The sequence below is a fragment of the Suncus etruscus genome, chromosome 13 (genome assembly GCF_024139225.1).
Source record: "Suncus etruscus isolate mSunEtr1 chromosome 13, mSunEtr1.pri.cur, whole genome shotgun sequence".
NCBI classification, from domain to species: Eukaryota; Metazoa; Chordata; class Mammalia; order Eulipotyphla; family Soricidae; genus Suncus; species Suncus etruscus.
The window spans coordinates 42,345,861-42,364,606 of record NC_064860.1 but is presented as its reverse complement, the minus strand read 5'-3'; the positions used below and the strand labels follow the sequence as shown (position 1 = coordinate 42,364,606).

The window sequence follows — 18,746 nt, the reverse complement described above, 5'->3', positions numbered from 1 at the left end:
AATCTCAGACTGAGTTCATCAGTTTTTAAAATCTAGGTTCTTACATGCAGGCTCCTGTTGATACGCCTCAAACTTACAGTTTATAAAAATTACCTTCAAGACAACGGAAGCGCTCAGGATTTTCTCCTGGCTCTACACTCAAGAGTTACACCTGGCAATGCTTGGAGGACCATAAGGGGTGCCAGGGATCAAAACCCGGGGTTCTGGGGATTGAACCCGGTCAGCTACATTCCAGGCAAATGCTGTCCCCACTGCACTATCTCTCCAGCCCCTGTTGGTCATATTCTTCAGAATATGAATTCTGCAGAAATTCTCAGCATCCCCACCATTATCTTTGAGGGGAATCTGATGTAAGGTATTAGCCAAATGTAAGGAAATACTCATTTTTATGAATGTCTGGTAAGTTGCTGCTGCAGATGAAGGAACAACTGTTCTCTCAGAAACTTGGATAAGGTGAGCAATTCTACTGCTGCAATATTTTATTCTTGTCACTGGGACTTAGGGAAAGAGTTGCAAAGTATGTCTTACGGACCCACTTTTTAATTTAAATCATGGGAAGAAATGTTCAATCTAAAGAACTATTGCTTTTTAATTTTTTAATAGTATGAAAATTACATGCAATGCAGATTTCAGAGGTCATAAGAAAATATAAAGACAGAACCCTCTTTATTTGTTTACATTTTTCTTTCCTTTGGTCTTTGCAGAAACTTGCCAATTCCTAACTTAGATACCTGATTACTGGTGCATAATTTCTCAGGTTCAACAGTTAGCCACTTAAGAGTTCTGCTTTTTGCTTTGATTCATCCCTTCTCCCTACACCTCTAACCTTTGTTCTTGACCTTCCTGTGATTTGCCTTTGTTGGCCACAAGCTAAGTAAGAACTCTTGCTTTTCCTAACTCCCCTTGATGGTGATAATTGCCTTTTGAATGTCTGTAGACTCAGTGAAATGCAAACTTAATAAGCCACCACCTAATTCGAGACTTTCCTATCTGATTCCTGTTTTTGCCTCCTCTGTCTTCTGTCAGCTGGGGGTTCAACAGATTCAACTCATACTGTTTCCCCCAGTTTCTGTCCAGCTAACTCTCTGCCCTGACCTGGTTGGTCCATTCACCTTTCTTGCCTGGATTCTAAAGAGGTATCTGAGTTAGAATTTAGGGAAGTTAGAATTTTGCAAGCCTTTAAGAGATTTGAGATGCATTTGTATCCAGGAGGCCAGGACAAAGCCTTGCAGAACTGTGCGTCCCTGTTTCCTTAGCTGTCTTCTCATATAGTTGATCCTGTCAACACTGTTGCCAGATGACATCATGCACCTAGCTTCCAGAGATTTTCAGAGTGAAGTGCCATGTGCAAGGCCACTGGAGCTGGGGTGGGACCCTGTTCTTTGGAAAACTCACCTCTCTGCACTTGTCTGTGGAGGAAGAGCTGCCGAGGACTCCTGGAGATCGCCCCTCCCCCCTTTTGTGTTTCTGTCACTCTGGGCATTCCTTGGCATGGCCTCCCTTCCTGCCTTACTTCATCTCGGAAAATTGATGGGTTCCTTTAAACTCACTTGGCATCACGGACCCCAAAGGCCCCATACTGTGAGGTGAGCAGACACTGACTTTATTGTTTGTTTTTGTTTGTAGGCCATAGCCAGCATCTCTCAGGGGTTACTCCTGGCTCTGCACTCAGAAATCACTCCTGACTTAGAGGTTTGGGGGGGCATATGGGATGCTGGGGATTAAACTTGGGCTGTCTATGTGCCAGGCAAATGCCCTCCCCACGGTGCTATCAGTCCAGCCCCTGACCTCTTTCTTGGATGATGTTCATCTGTCTTATGTTCATTACTCAGCCTGACACTTAATTGGCAAGTGTTTTCTCTTGCCCACACCAAATTACAGATTCTTTGAGTCACCTATGTTTTGTTTCTGTTCTCTGCTAGGCCTTTGGCACACGAGGTAGCTCTCTGTTCACTTAGTTGTTTTGGGGGGTTAGTACTTATCTCTCAAATAGTTCTTAGGGTTGGAACTGTAGGCTTGTCAGAGCTTCTCTAAGTTGCCAGTCAAGTTTGTGGCACTTGGCACCTGGCAAGTGATATGTTTGTCCTAGGACCTGGTGCTTCCCAAGTCTCTGATAGCACATAATCTTTTTTTTTTTTTTTTTTTAATAGCATAGTATATAGATCACATATAGTATCTCAGAAAGTGACTCAAAGATTGAAAATTCAAAATTTTTCAACCTCACCCCTCTGAAAACCAAGGTGGATTTTTTTTGAAAGAATGAAGGTGAGTCCTTAAAATGTATAGGATTAATTAGATAACTGTTGTAGTAACTAAAACTTTTCAAGAGTCAACAGAGTTCCTGGAAGAATTTGATCATGCTAAGACCATGCTAATGAAACAGAAAGTGGAGAAAAGACACACATTTCTAGATGTGGCTTTGATCAGTGGTTTTCAACCATTGCCCCATACTCTGGTGCCTGGCTGCAGATGTCCTGGCTGGACCTGGGCAAAGTGGGTGCAGCTGAACACACTGTCTGCCTCAACTTAACAAGGTTTTGAAATGAATATGCAAATAGTGCTGCTTCTTTCTGCCTTAGTGGTCAGTGCAGAACTTTGCTTGCTAAATATCACTGAGTTTGCAGGTGAAAAAGGTTGAAAACCCGTTGGGTTTAGATCAGGAAGCAGGAAATACCACACCACTGGCCTGTTCTCCAGGACTTTGGGCCTCATTGGCTGGCAAATGAGTACATCTATGTCTTAAATAAAATGTATGAAGGTATGTATGTCTGATCTTTGGAGTTTTCAATTTTAGCTTTAGTTCTTTTTTCTTTTCTTTTCTTTTTCTTTTTTTAGTTTTTGGGCCATACCCAGTGATGCTCAGGGATTACTTTTGACTTTGCACTCAGGAATTACTCCTGGTATGCTTGGGGATCAAACCTGTGTTGGCTGCATGCAAGACCAGTGCCCTCCCCTTGAAAAGAAAATCCAGAATGAAGATACTGGTTGTATCATGTCTGAATCCATACCCCTACCTGGAGACTAGAAAAAGGTTCCTACCCATGGATTCTTGGAATCTATGCCTTAGTGTATTGATCAACATAGACTCTCATTTCCTCATCTGTAAAATGGGAGCACTTGCTCCCAGCTGGAGCCTCTGATGCCATGCTTGTGTGACCTTGGAGGTGGTGAATGCCTAGTGTCCTTTGTCACAGTGTGAGAGATCAGGCAGATTCTCCCCATTCTTTGTCTTTGTGTTTTTTTCCCTGCCATGTCCTTTCAATGTTGAAGAGATGCTGAAGCTGATCTCATGATAGGGAAGTTCTTTTCTCAACAGAGTCCCAGTCAGCCCTGGTTTGGAGTCCATGCATGGGCCTTGTCACATGTTGAATTGCTTATGTGTATTCATTAAAAGAGGCAAGCTTCAGCCTCTGAGATGGAGCAATCCTGAGATCTATCAACTGTCCTGCTTTGAGCGGCCCTTGTCCCACATTCAGAAGCTGCTGTCCCCAGCGTGGGGAGTAGAAACTCAGCTCCTTTATCCTGAACACCATGCGCTTTCTGCCATCAAACCTAACTGAAAGATCATCTGACAAAGTTCGTTTTTAGGTGAGAAGGAAGAGCTTTAGACTTTCCACACGCTTCCATTGTTTAGGTGGCTGGTGGGAGCCCTAATGCTTACTTAGGAAGGCATATTGCCCCAGAATCAAAAATTCCTGGTCTTGCCGTTTTTTGTCCACACTTTGGTGTTTTTAAAACCTCTCCTTGCCAACTATCCTGGCAAGAGGTTTGCTGGATCAGAAGAGCATCGAGGGTCTACCCTTGCTTAGAAGATACTTGATTTCTGGCCAAGAGAAGAAAAGTCAAGTGACAGGTAGAATTACTTCTTTTGCTGCTTGCAGGTGTAGCCTGGTCTGAAAAATGGATGCAGAGGGTCATCTAACCTCAGCCTGTTAAGGGTAGAGACCCCAGGAAATGTCTGTCCTGACATCTTTCCTGCTTTCTGTCTTCTGTTCCTATGTTCTCTTTGCTGACAATGAATATGGAATCTCTTTTGATTCAGATGCAAAGCAGCCAGGGCCAGAGCTCCATCTGGCTGAGGGGTGGGAGGCCGGCAAATATTACAGAAAAAGGGGTACTTGAGGGGCCCCTCTTGGAATCACTTGAACCTGTTAAGTCAACAGGCAACCCAGTAGTAGCTTGTCAGCCCTTTGCCTGTGACCACTTTACTTGTGTGTAGACAGAGGGCCTGGGGTTTTTGTAGTTCAGTTTAAGAAGAGTAAAGTGAAAAAAACTTCTTTCAATATGATTTTTTGTTCTGTTTTGTTTTTGGGTTACACATGGTGATACTCAGGAGTTACTCCTGGTGGTGCTCGGGTGACCATATGGGATTTGGGATGCCAAGACTCAAACTTGGATTCAAGTGCCTTACCCACTGTACTACTGCTCTGGCCCCATAATGTAATATTTGGGGGAGAGCTTTTTGGGGGTCCACACTCAGTGGTGCTTCCGGTTGCTTCTTGCTCTGTGCTCAGGAATCACTCCTTGCAGGCCCAGGGGCTAGATGGGATTCGAACCTGGGTCTGCGTGTAAGGCAAACACCCTTCCCACTATACTATTGCTCCTGCACCTTGATAAAATATTCTTTTTTTTTTGTTTGTTTTGTTTTTTGGGTCACACCCGGGAGCACTCAGGGGTTACTCCTGGCTCTATGCTCAGAAATCACTCCTGGAATGCTTGGGGGACCATATGAGATGCAGGGATTTGAACCAGTGACCTGCATGAAAGGCAAACGCCTACCTCCATGCTATCTCTCTGGCCACGATAAAATATTCTTTTAATGAAGCATTTTATCTGAATAGCTTGAAGTCATTGGAAGCTTCTTGTAATTTCAGATTCTTCTGATGTTCTAGAAAAGCAATTCATTTGCAGATTCTTGGGCCTTTGTACCGATTTACTTGCCTGAAATGCAAAGGAAAGATCAGCTTGTATCCATGGGTTAAAATATCAAGTTTTTATTAATTTTTTTGCTTTTTTTTTTTGGGCCACACCCAGTGACTCCTGGCTATGTGCTCAGAAATCACTCCTAGCTTGGTGGACATTTTGGGACGCCAGTGGATTGAACTGCAGTCCTTCCTCGGTTAGCGAGTGCAAGGCAAGCGCCCTACCACTGCAACTCTGCTCTGGCCCCTAAAATAGCAAGTTTTTATTTTATATTAGTTTTTTTGGTTTTGGGGCCACACCCAGCGGCGCTCGGGTTACTCCTGGCTCTATGCTCAGAAATCACACCTGGCAGGCATGGGATCATATGAGATCCTGGGATCCAAACTAACGTCAGTCCTGGGTCGACCGCTTCCAAGGCAAATGCCCTACCAATGCGCTATCTCTCCGATCCCCTATAATACCAAGTTTTAATGTTCATTTTTTAGGTTCATTTAGGCCATTATTTTAGTTTCATTTAATTTCCTTTATTTGATCCAGTTATCTATTACTTTTCCTATTTGTAGGCCTATGTTTTACTTCTTAAAAATCTTTCTGGGGGCCGGTGAGGTGGCGCTAGAGGTAAGGTGTCTGCCTTGCAAGCCCTAGCCAAGGAAGGACCGGGGTTCGATCCCCCAGCGTCCCATATGGTCCCCCCAAGCCAGGGGCAATTTCTGAGCGCTTAGTCAGGAGTAACCCTTGAGCATCAAACGGGTGTGTCCCAAAAAAACAAAAACAAAACAAAAAATAGTTTCTGTCTCCAAACATAGTGAAAAATTTAAAGATATTGAAATTCCCCCTAGTCAAAGCCTCTGCTCTAAACAAATGTCTCAGTTTACCATTCTCATATTAATGATTTGACTTCCTGGGAGAATTTATCTGCTCTACCAGGAAGACAGACGCATTTGTTTATATTTTCTGGCCTCAGTCAAATGGGAAAAGGAGAAATGCTCTGGCATCAGAAACTGGCATTAGTTCTTCTAGGAATGGATTTTCGAGGAACAGAAAGTTGGAAAGTAGAACGAGACCAGAAATCACAAAGGTGAACCCCTTGTTGAAGGTTCTATAAACCAGAAAGTCTAAAATAACTGAACTCAGCGGCTGGCTTATGCAGGGCATGTGTACACATCTGCATGCACACGTACATTTTCCTTGACTGCTCAGGTACCCCAAAGGATAGTGATCCCAAGTGAGAAAACAAGAAGAAAGGTGCTCAGTGTCATTATAGAAGTCAGTGGTTTTTTGACTCGAGTTACATTTTGGATCACTTCTTTGGAGTCAGATTGACTGTGGGTCCTAGTGACAAGACAGGTCTGAGCTGCACGGAAATGTGGCATAGCTGTCTTGGGTGCCTACTGTTTGTGCATTAGTTTCTGCTGAGGAATATGGTGGGTAACCCCAAGATGAAGGTTTCAGGGTCCCTTAAAAAACTGCAGGGTAGATGCTGTGAAAAGAGAAGATGGGTAAGTGTAGCAAGTTCTTTTTTTTTTTTTTTTTTTTTAATCAGAGTGATCCCAGCATGGCAGAAACTTTGACTTCAGGGAGGAACCAGCTAAGCTGTTAACCTGTGGTAGAATAGCACAGACAGTACTACCTTAGGCCTTAAGAAATTAAGTTTAAGAAGGATATTAGCATGTGCTCAATGCAGCTAGTGTTGGTATGATGTAGTAGAAGCCTCATGCCCCCAATGCCAGGGCATTGGAAAGGAAGGCATGGATCTGGAAGCAAATACCAACACAGGAAATATCCATACACAGTTAAGGGAATCAAACAGATTCACGAACTCCATACAATGTCTTCCACTCCTAAGAAGCAGATAACTACATGGGGGAAAATCAAAATAGCAAGCAGTTTTTCCTGAGACCCAGGGTCTTTATTAGCGAGAGCCAGACCACACCGTGGGGTGGAGAAAAGGTGGTCTAAGGCACCAATCCAAAGGATGCCTTTGTCCAAAGGTGCTTCCCACTAATGAGTAACAAGTATATCCCGAATAGGGTGGAACCCGGTTAATCCATCAGTATGAAGCCACAGCCACACCATTCTTTTTTTTTTTAAATATCTTTATTTATACAATTTGATTACAAACATGATTATAGTTGGGTTTCAGTCATATAAAGAATACCCCCTTCACCAGTGTAACATTCCCATCATCAATGCCCCAAATCTCCCATCTCCTTATACCCCCCTCCCCTGCCTGTATTTGAGACAGGCTTTCTACTTCCATCATTCATTCACATTGTTATGTTAGTTGTCAGTGTAGTTATTTCTCTAACTGCACTCATCACTCTTTGTGGTGAGCTTCATATCATGAACTGGACCTTCCACTCCTCATCTCTATTGTCTCTGAAAATTATTATAAAAATGTCTTTTATTTTTCTTAAAACCCATAGATGAGTGATACTATTCTGTGTCTATCTCTCTCCCTCTGACTTATTTCACTTAGCTAAAGCCACACCATTCTTAAAAAAAAACTTGACTTGTGTCAGTTGTTCTGTGTACTACCTACCCCTCCTTCTAGGCTTTTCTAAGTCTGGTCATCTCTCTTGATGTTGTTTTTTCCCCATCTTACAGGAGCGGAAATTAAGACCCACTTCTGTAAGGTGGAAAATTAAGGTCTGTTCAGTCAGTAACCTGCATATTTCACCTTGAACTACCAGTTCTTTTTAAAATAAAATTCTGGCTCCATTGGAGAGTTGCAGACATCATCACTCTTAGGAAATGAGGGGCACCTTAAGCCATTGGGACCTTCTCCCTCACGTTTGACATTGATGCTTCTAGAAAATGCTTAGTGCTTAGTTAGTAATAATACTATATGATACTCCATTCCTGTGTTCTGTCAAGGATCTTGCATTTAGCTATTGAGTCTCGGCTATCAAACACTTCTTTACACTTGGCCAGTAATAAGCTGGGGCCTTGAGAGAATATTGGCCTGCTAACACTTCGCTGCCTATTGCTTTCTCCTGATAAGAGACAGCACGAACAAGAGGCAGCCAGGACAAAAGCCACCAAGGTGAGTCCCACGGTTGAAGGTTCTCTGCAGAATCTTTAGGCTTACAGAAATGTCCTTGGCAGGAATGTGGTAGGATGTGGGGATCCTTAGGAGGTCTGTCGGTTTGTCCCACTATCCATGGCACTAGACAGCACCAACAGTGGAACAAAATGGTTGGGGTGGGGACCACCAAATGGTTCCTTTTTTTATTAGTCAAAATTTTTTAGGGCTTAGAAATAGTACAGGGCTAAGACTCTTGCTTTATATATGTGCACCAAATTGTTCTTAGTGGAGGATTTGGACTTACTTGTTGCTGGTGCACTGTAAGATCAAGTGGAGGAAGGTGTTTGCCTTGTATGTGGCAGACCCAGGTTCGAATTCTGATATCCAATATGGTCCTCTGAGCCTGCCAGGAGTGATTCCTAGGCACAGAGCCAGGAATGAGCCCTGAGCATCACTGGGTGTGGCCCCAAAACAAAAACAAACCGAAAAGATCAAGTGGAGGAGGCACAAAATTTCACTTGGGACGATTTAGGTTTCCTACATATCTAAGAGATCCAGGTTTTAAATAAACAACCTCAGTGCCATTGAGACACCCTAACTGCAATCCCTTAACCTCCATGATCGAGTTAAATGGTCTCTGGTGTCTCGCTGCAAGTAGCTGGCTTGACTCTCTTTAAATAACAGTCCACAGTTTTTATTTACCCTATGGTTTTTCGGGTTCTTTACTTTGCCAGTAACTTCTAGATCCTTCTTCCTTCTCTGATTTGACCTGTCACTTTTAGGGTGTGTGTATGTGTATGTGTGTGTGTGTGTGTGTGTGTGTGTGTGTGTGTGTGTGTGTGTGTGTGTGTAAACAAAATAATGTTACTGAACAATGCTTAAAAAGATGTGGGGGGGGGGGGAAGAAAGGAACATATGTTCCAGAGAACATAAGCTTGAACAAACCAAGAGGCCTCAAGACAAGCAAGTGAGATCCATGTTTAGGGGAGCACAAGGCTTGGCAGGAGCCTGATGTGTTCTTTGATTCTAGGTATTTTCTGTTGGTTACTGTGTAGAATTGGACTTGATTTGGGTTGTGCTTTTCTGCGTACTATTAGGAGGTATGAATTCCTGCATTCTAGGGATTTCATTTGTTATTGGTTGTCTTTGGGGCTTTGTTCCAAAGTCCATCAGTCCTGCGCCTGCTCACCTTGTCCATCTTAGCATCTACTCTCACCATTGCCTGGGTTCATTATGGCTGCAGGTCTTATAACTGGCATGTTTATTAATTGGACCATCCATCTGCAGCCACCAGTTAGGTATTTGAATATCTAGAATATATGATATTGAGTATCTATTTGAGTTTCCATTTGGTGGAGCTTGTCTTTCTGGAGGGCCTTATCAAAGGATACTTGGGTCTTCACAGCAGAGATTCCTGAACTTAGGTTGGTAACCCTCCATAAAGCCCTCGCTTTTTTCATTAGCCAGTTGGGGCTAGTTTTTTGGTTTTTGGGCCACACCTGGCAGTGCTCAAGGGTTACTCCTGGCTCTATGCTCAGAAATTACTTCAGGCAGGCTCAGGGGACCATATGGGGTGCTGGGGATCAAACCTGAGTTGGCCGCTTGCAAAGCAAATGTCTTCCCTGCTGTGCTATCACCCCAGCCCAGTTGGGGCTACTTTTTTTTTTTTTTTTTGGGCCACACCCTGTGACGCTCAGGGGTTACTCCTGGCTATGCGCTCAGAAGTTGCTCCTGGCTTCTTGGGGGACCATATGGGACGCCGGGGGATCGAACCGCGGTCCGCCCTAGGCTAGCGCAGGTAAGGCAGGCACCTTACCTCCAGCGCCACCGCCCGGCCCCAGTTGGGGCTACTTTTGTCTTGTATCTCGAGAGTTTGTGAGCATTAAGGTGAGCCAGTCTGTGGGACATGAGCAGGAGGATGGGGCTTGTGGAGTGGGCTGCAGGGAACATGCCCCCATGTGGCCCTATCCTTTGGGTTACTTGGCAGTAGTCTTGGTACACATAGCATGGCCAGAAGGACGAGTTTGTGCCTGTCTCTGCAGACTGAGAAATTAGTAGCATGTTTTTGACTGAACTTCCTGCCAACCAGGTCCAGGGGATGGGAAGAGGAGTTGAGAGCTCCAGAGCATAAGTGACTGAAGTCACGACACCCGGAAGTGATTATTGGGACCTTGCCTCATCCTCTTGGCTCTGGACAGTGTCCCTCTGATCTCAGTCAACCTTCTAAGCTTGCGGATCACTTTGGTAGAAAAGAAAAATGCTCCCTTTTGACCTTTTTAATTGCCATTTCTTCATTTTAATGCTCTGGATCAGATACTGATTTAATATGAGTTAATATGTTGATTCATTGGTTTGACAAATTTTCAGTATTTGTTCCACAAGACGGATGTTGTAGACTTGGACCAGCCTGGGCGACCAGGTAAGAACCCATGTTCTCCTGGAATTTGCGTCCTTTGTAGCGAGGAGATAATGACTATTTTGTAGACTGTTGGAAGTGTATTTCGTGAAGGAAAAACAGGGTAGGGATGAATGGCAGTTTTGGGTAGGGAAATTAGTGGTGAGCTGGAACATTAGTGAGTGGAGAGGAAGTCTTGGGCAGGAAATCTGGAGTGCAGAGTCATATGTACTCTGTATTGGAAACTAGTCCGTGGTGAAGTGTCAGGGAACATCAGGGCCTTGAAAGGGGATGACTACTTGGTTCTGTTGATGCCATGTTCGGGTCAAGGCCACAGGCATTGGCACGAGAAGAAGGGTGGTTATTGGTTGCCAATGGAATGGTTGTTTGGACCAGGTGCTAGCTAATGGACTGATTTTGTGCAGGCTTTGAGCAAAGGGAACCAGGACATATGGCAGGTAATGTTGGCTGGAGCAGTAGTGATAGTGGAGTTCCCATCTCTGAAATGCAGACAAAGTAGGAATCTTCAATCTTTCAGAGGGACAAACCACATGATTCATTCTTTCAGACACTTCATTCATCAAAATCCAATCCTCAGCCCAGAGCTTTCCTGTGAGAACCCAGTCTCCCATCTGTCAGAGAGCAGAGCTGATGTTTTTAGTGGCTTAAAGATGTATGAATTAGCTGGGAAGGCAGGCCAGCTTAGATCATAGACTCCTGGTAACGGAAGCAGATGTAGAATTGACTTAGGGACTTATTAATTTGTGCCTCCTCTGGTTGAAGGCCAATTCACCTTAAGGGTAGGAGCCTTGGGCAGAGCTGAGGAAGTCTGAGTGAGCCCTGGTCTTTGAGCTTCCTGAACTTGGCCTTCTCGAAGCTCTGATCCTGACTTTTTTTTTTCTTTTTTGGCCATGCATAGTGGCACTCAGAGTAGCTCTGCACTCAGAAATTATTTTTGGCAGACTCAGGGGAACCATATTAGATCCCAGGTTTTGAACCTGGGTCAGCTGAATGTAAATGCAAATGCCCACCCTGCTGATCCTGACTTCTTTCTTTTTTTTTTTTTTTTCTTTTTTTTTTTTTTTTTGTTTTTTGGGTCACACCCAGAGCCACTCAGATGTTACTCCTGGCTCTGCACTCAGAAATCGCTCCTGGCTGGCTTGGGAGACAATATAGGATGCTGGATTTGAACCACTGTCTGTTCTGGGTCAGCTTCTTGTTTGTTTGTTTTGGTTTTTGGGCCACACCCAGCGGTGCTCAGGGGTTACTCTGCTCAGAAATAGCTCCTGGCAGGCATAGGGGACCATATGGGACACCGGGATTCGAACCAACCACCTTTGGTCCTGGATCGGCTGCTTGCAAGGCAAACGCCGCTGTGCTATCTCTCCAGGCCCTGGGTCAGCTTCTTGTAAGGCAAATGCCCTACCACTGTGCTCTCTCCGGCCCCCTGACTTCTTTCTGTTGTTTTTTCTCCACCTCTCCATCCCATTCATGTACAGTCACCTGGAAACCCTTCCCTGGATCTCATGTTCGCTGTCTCTCTTGTTACCCTTTGTTAGATATTTTCTCTGCAGGCAGAACAGTTGGAGCAGGAATGATTCTGAGTGATTATTCATTAACCAATCCTGTTGATGGTTTTCGATCAGTGGAGAAGTAAACGTGTGTATGTCCTCTTTGCTGAAGCCAGTATTGCCTGGTCATGAAGGCAGGTGGTGCCCTGCCTGGTGCCAGCTCCAGTCATGTATTCTCCTTGATTCCTGCTCTCTCATCTGTAGAAAGGGACTCTTAGCTTTGTCCTCTGAGAGTGGGAGGCCATGAGGGTCCAGGGTTGGAACTGGGGTGCAAGATCATGCAAAGCACATACTGTTGAACGCTGAGCTTGCTTCCATGGCTCCTCAATGTCTGTCTCTTTCTTTCTTACACTCAGCTGTGCTTTGCTTGGCTTTGCTTATGGGGCTCGGTCATACGGTGCCTCCACTTCAGTCTACAAGTTTTCACTTGTACAGAACTTGTACAGAACTGACTCTTTAAACTTTTTTCCATGGAAAGTTAGCGAGTGCTGAGTCTTTGGGATTATGTACCATGGAATCTTAGGTGCAGCTCCTATTACTACGTCTTTGAATTTGTCCCCCAAAGCAGAGGTGACCCATATTGGAGTTTGCTTCATGGATCTGATTCCTTTATCATCCACAATTGTTAATGCACGGTGAGTGGAGGGCTGCCCTCATTCCAGAAGGGTCTTTGTTCTCAGTAACTAAAAAATCCCAACAAAATCAACCCATACACACAAACAAACCAACAACTCAGCAGCACAAGCCAGACTCCTGTATTGACAAAATCAAGCTAAAGGAGAGTAGCTTGTGTGTGTGGATGATCTGATAAAACTGGTGGTTTATCGACTTTTTTAGACAAAGCTGATTTGTTTAAAAGAAATGTCTTATTTACCTAGGGAAGCCATCCCTAATCTTGTCTGGCCTTCTGTTTGATGGCACACAGAGATTAGAAAGCCCTAGAAAGCCCACAGAGTTAGGTCGAAGGCCACTGGAGTCCAGTCATTGCTTCATACATTTTGTACGAACTTTCCACAGAGGGGGACAGCCAAGATTGTAGGCATAGAGGGGGTTTGTCCTTGAAAGGCAAGCATGGGGTGTTTTCTTCAGTTCCAGTTGCAAGTTCGAATGGGAATTCTCCTGAGCTGGAACATTAGTTTTTCCATGTTATGGAACAAGAGTCCTCTCTGTGCTATATATTTTAAGTCAGCCAGGCCTGTGATCAGGTGTATGTGTGCTGTGTTGGACATCGTTCACCAGTTTTGGTACTCCAGTTGACTTTACTGGATCTTGAATCACGAACCTGGAAATGAGAGCATGTGTACAAAAGTCTATTTCAGTAGAATTTTATGCATATTGTGTTGCTTGAAGTGATGCAAGTAAGAGCTGGGAGTTAAAGAGCTATTTGCGCAACTACATCATTTAGGAGGGAATTGAATAGTTAGCACATTGTTTTATCTAGTCCTTTTCATACCTAAATAACTTTTGTACTGACCCTCAGAGGCTTGGCATTCAGTTAAGTTTGAAAGGAACTGATGATCCTAACTTTCTGTTGGACAAGATGTAGAGGGGAGAGGCCGGAGTGATAGTATAGTGGTAGGGCATTTGCCTTGCACACTGCCGACCTGGAATAGATCTGTTTTTGATCCCTGATATCCCATATGGTACCCTGAGCCTACTAGGGTTGATTTCTCGGTACAGAGCCAGGAGTAACCCGAGTGCTGCCGAGTGTAGTAAAAAATTAAAACAAAACAAAACAAAAAAAGATGTAGAGAGGAAAGTAACAATCAGATCACATTTGCCTGCTGGCTGTGGGGGTAGGTATGTGCTGGACTGCAACTCCTTTTTGGACCTTTTAGGGATCCCTCCAGTGTTTTGTTTTGTTTTGTTTTGTTTTGTTTTTAGAAACAAAACAATTTGAAGAGATTTATTCTTCAACCAAGATCTCCAGGTAGGAAGTAACAGAACTTGAAAAGCCTGGCCAACAAAGTGTGTCTGCTTCCCCGCCTGTGGGCCCCCCCAAATAAGTTTGCAGAAGTGTCAGAGAGTTCAACAGTGCTTCAAAGTGAGAGGCAGCTCTCATGACAGTCAGCCAATGGGATATGAACCCGGTGAGTCTGGGCAGCATCTTGCTAATAGATCTGAGCCTTTTCCTCCTAATTCCTGGAGCTTGGGGTCTTGACAGACTCTAAAAGAAAATATTGAGGTTGGCTCACTTAAAAGCAGTGCATAAAGACATATGCAGGTCAACAGCATATGCTGGGTTGATCCTAGGGGCAGTGGTATGTCTTCACTGCAGCCCTGGGGTTCCTTGTCTGTCCCTTGCAGAAAGGTAGGTTTCCAATTGATACAGTGACTGATGGTGTGTGTGTATGTGTGTGTGTGTGTGTGTGTGTGTGTGTGCGTGCGTGTGCGTGTGCGTGTGCGTGTTCGTGTGCGTGCGTGCGTGCGCGCGCGCTTCAGGTAAGTTGGGGCACCATTGTGTACGAGGTAATTCTTTGCTGCAGCCTTGTTGGATACAATGGGACTTGGGGCCCCTTTAGCTTTAAGGGTTCATTTTTTGGGGGGATGCACACCCAGTGATGCTCAGGAATCACTCCTGGTAGTACTTAAGGAAAACATGAAATATCAGGAGTCAAATCTGGGTTGATCACATACAAGTAAATGCCCAACCTGCTATCCTGTCCCTACAGCCACAAGGGTTTTTTAAGTTTATTCCCTGGTGTTTATGATGGGTGCCTTTTTTTTTTTTTAAATGGAATATAGAGACTTATGTTTTGGATTTAATAGATCAGCCCAGACATACTGGCTTGGAGGTGAAATGATCCGGTCAGCTTAGTCGTTAGAAGATGTTAGATTTTGGTCATTCTGACTAATTATATGTCCATTATGTTACTTAAATGTGCTTAATGGCTGATTCCAATTTCTTCTTATCTATTTTCCTCGTTTACTTGTTGAGGTTTGCAAATGTTGACTTCCTTCTTTGGGTTAGTTCTTTCATTGGGATGTAATTCTTCCGAGAGCATGTAACAGGATCACAATTGTATTCTGATTTTATATAAAATCAGTGATAAAAGTCCACTTTCTGAGAAGGAAGTTCCATCTTTGTATGTGTATGTGGCATGTGTGTGTGTGTGTGGGGGGGGCTCCGATGAGAGATCAGCTCATGCTTGGCATGTGTGAGGCTTTCATCACTCTTTGATCCCCAAACAGTTGCCAATACGATAAGGAAAAGTTTTGAGGATTTGGCCTGTTCCTGCTGGGGGAACTTTGCTTTATTCATCATCTAGCTATTGTTCTCCAGAGAGAGAGGGAGAGAATTGCTTTCTTAAAAAGGTCACCAAGAAATGAGACCACAGATTTACCACTTCATACCGGTTTTATTACTTGTCCCCTCTTTAGTTATTTGTTTACTTTGGGTTTCAGACTATACTCACAATGCTCAGGGGTTGTTCCTGACTCTGCACCCAGGAATTACTACTAGCAGGCCTTGGGAGATCTTAGAGAATATGGAAGTTGAACCTGGTCGCCTGCATGCAAGGCAAATGCCCTATCCACTGTACTATCTCTCTAGCCCTTATTTTTCTCTCATTTCTTTTAATTTTAAAAAAGATTCTGTGATTTGTGAAGCCAGCTAATTTGTCAGTCTCTGAAACCAAAAAAGCTTCATTTCATCTGAAGGGAGTGGGGGGAAATGTCCCTGTATATTCCTTAAAATAAAAGAAACCCTGGCTACTGTTGATGGTGTTTCGTGTGGAAATGATTTTTCCTTTTGAAAAACAGGTCTGCGACACTTATAATTCACTCTCTTGGAAGCTTTGACCTTTCGGGTGTGTGCTTTAGCTCGCAGGGGTCTGCAGCAGGCCCCTGTGCTCCAAGGGGTCCTCATTCTAGGGAGGACTTGGGTTTGTTATTTTGCTTTGCCTTTCCCAGTCTTGATCAGATGCTCACCTCTGGGTGTTTTCGGTTGAATTTGTCAATCTTCCCCTCAGCTTGTATTGGAGATGGGGCAATGATGACCTTTGGGAGGGTTTGGGATCTCAAATCAAATGTTACCTCCTTCAGCCTGGTCACTTCTGGGCTGTAACATGCACCCCACATATTCTTTCCTGCTCTGAAGGTACAGCAGGGACCCCTTGATGAGCTTCTCTTATTGGAGAAACACTTGGCTGGCTTCTGCTATTGAAAAGAGACACCCCTTACTGGCTCTGCGAGTCTTGGGATGCTGGCCCTTCGTCTACTCAAACCCACCAGCTGCCCTCTGAGCTGGATATGTTTACACAAGTTTAGTAAATGAAATGAATTTTCCTCAGTAATTTCCCTCCAGGTATCCTGTAAGGATAAGAGTTTTTTGGTGGGTAGGAAGGTGGACACAGGTATATTTCAGGAATTGGATGGTCCTATCAGGAGGGTGTTTTATTTTTTCTCCAGGGGCAATTTTATTTATGCCACTACTAACATTGGCTTTTAGGAGAATGTTTTCTGGGTAGCATATATAGTGCTTCAAAAGGCAATAATAGTGAGATTAAACCATTTCTGAGTATACAGCATGATGAAATGAACCTAATGACCCAGTCTCGCCAGGTGTTGTTTTGAACTTCTGCCCAGTCCTTGGCATCCTGGAGGTATACTCAGTGCTTAGGACTCTGGTGTGGTTTGAGCAGCTTTGAAAAGAAGTTTGGTAGCATGAAATGGGACTGAAGTTTACTGTTTACTCTTAATAAGGAATAATGCCTTGAGTTCATCAAAAAAGCATCTGCTTTAGTGAGCCTATTGAATATTTCTCTTAGAGGTTCTTTTATAACAAAATGAATAACTTATTTAACGTGTAGGAAACATGGTTGACTTTTTTGTTTTTGTTTTTGGGTCACACCCAGCATCGCTCAGGGGTTACTCCTGGCTCTATGCTCAGAAATCGCCCCTGGTAGGCACAGGGGACCATATGGGATGCCGGGATTCGAACCACCATCCTTCAGCATGAAAGGCAAACGCCCTGGCTTTTTTTTTTTATTAATCTGTCAGCTGTAATTATAGAATCTGGAGTTTCAGAATTTGTCTTTTGCAGGATAAAAGCCATCAAATTAACTATACTAGATTCTAGGTAACTTTTAAGACTTTTTTTGCAGTATTTTTTAAAATCCAGGACTAAAAACTTATCTGATTGACTTACTAAAGATGATCCACGTAATAGTTGAAAATGTTAGTTAACACTGAAGTTTGGAAGATGTAATAATAATTAAAATATTTTCTAGTCTTCCAGAAAACGTTTCTCCTCTCTCTTTTGCCTTTTTTCTTTTTGGGCCACATCTGGTGATGCTCAGGGGTTACTCCTGGCTATGCACTCAGAAATCGCTCCTGGCTCGGGGACCATATGGGACGTTAGGGGATTGAACCGTGGTTCATCCTGGGTTGTTAGCCCATGCAAGGCAAACGCTCTACCACTTGCGCCTCTGCTCCAGCCCCATCTCTTTCTCTCATTTTATACTTGATAACAAGAAAGCAGTAAAAGGAAAAAGTATTTAAAAAAAAGGATAGCAGGGGGAGGGGCCTGGAGCGATAGCACAGCGGTAAGGTGTTTACCTTGCACATGGCCAACACAGGACGGATGATGGTTCAAATCCCAGCATCCCATATTGGTCTCCTGAGCCTGCCAGGAGTGGCTTCTGAGCACAGAGCCAGAAGTAACCTGAGCACCACCGGGTGTGACCAAAAAAAATAAATTAATTAAAAATGGGATAGCCGGGGGCCAGAGAGATAGCATGGAGGTAAGGCATTTGCCTTTCATGCAGAAGGTCATCAGTTCAAATCCCGGAGTCCCATATGGTCCTTCGTGCCTGCCAGGAGCAATTTCTGAGCCTGGAGCCAGGAATAACCCCTGAGCACTGCCGGGTGTGACCCAAAAACCACAAAAAAAATAAAAAAAATAAGGGATAGCCGGTAGGATGCTTACCTTGCACAAGGCCGACCTGGGTTCGATCTCCTGCATCCCAAATGGTTCCCTGAGCACTGCCAGGAGTAACTCCTCTGAGCATCATTGGGGTTGGCCTCCCTTCCCCCAAATGAATTACTTATTGAGTTTAGTACCTTTAACCTCTTCGAGATTTGCTTAGAAATAATTCCTATTGAAAAAAGGGGGCCGGGGCAGTGGCGCTAGAGGTAAGGTGTTTGCCTTGGCAGCACTAGCCTAGGACAGACCGCGGTTCCATCCCCCGGTGTCCATATGGTCCCCCAAGCCAGGAGTGACTTCTGAGTGCATAGCCAGGAGTAACCCCTGAGTGTCACCGAGTGTGGCCCCCCCAAAAAAACAAAACAAACAAACAAAAAAGGACATTTAAACAAACAAAACAAATAACTTTCCAGTCTTCTCTGATAGAGAAAGAATAAACTTTTAGGGTTGATTCTAAGTTGTATGCTCTTATTTATTTTTGAAGGGCCGGGAAATATGAAATGTTTAGATACCCTTCAAAGCGGAAGGCTTTATTGCTAGGTTGCTGTCCAATAAATAGCATAGAAAAATATTTGTAATTGGGGTGTCTTGAGCTATAGCACAGCAGGTAGGGTGTTTGCCTTGCATGAAGCCAACTCAGATTTAATCTCCTGCATCCCATCTGGTTCCCCAAGCCTGCCAAGAGTGATTCCTGAGTGCAGATCCAAGAGTAACCCCGTGAGCACCACTGGGTTTGGCCCCAAAATCAAAAACTGGAAGAAGAAAAAAAGAAATTTGTAGTTGGAGTTTGGGAGAATTTTCTAACTGAATCTGCAGATTCAACCCAAAATCAAATTGATTTTGAGTTAGGGGGCTAGCATCCAGCTGTCTTAACCTGTTCCATTTAGGATCCTCACTGGCTCT

The 18,746-nt window shown here is 44.0% G+C and overlaps 2 protein-coding genes across 3 annotated transcripts in view; both read left to right on the top strand.

Moving 5' to 3' along the window:
• MRPS6 (mitochondrial ribosomal protein S6) overlaps positions 1-18,746 on the top strand; it is a 65,684-nt gene that overhangs the window by 5,417 nt on the left and 41,521 nt on the right. The gene's annotated exons all lie outside the window — the stretch shown is intronic.
• SLC5A3 (solute carrier family 5 member 3) overlaps positions 1-18,746 on the top strand; it is a 37,239-nt gene that overhangs the window by 5,429 nt on the left and 13,064 nt on the right. The gene's annotated exons all lie outside the window — the stretch shown is intronic.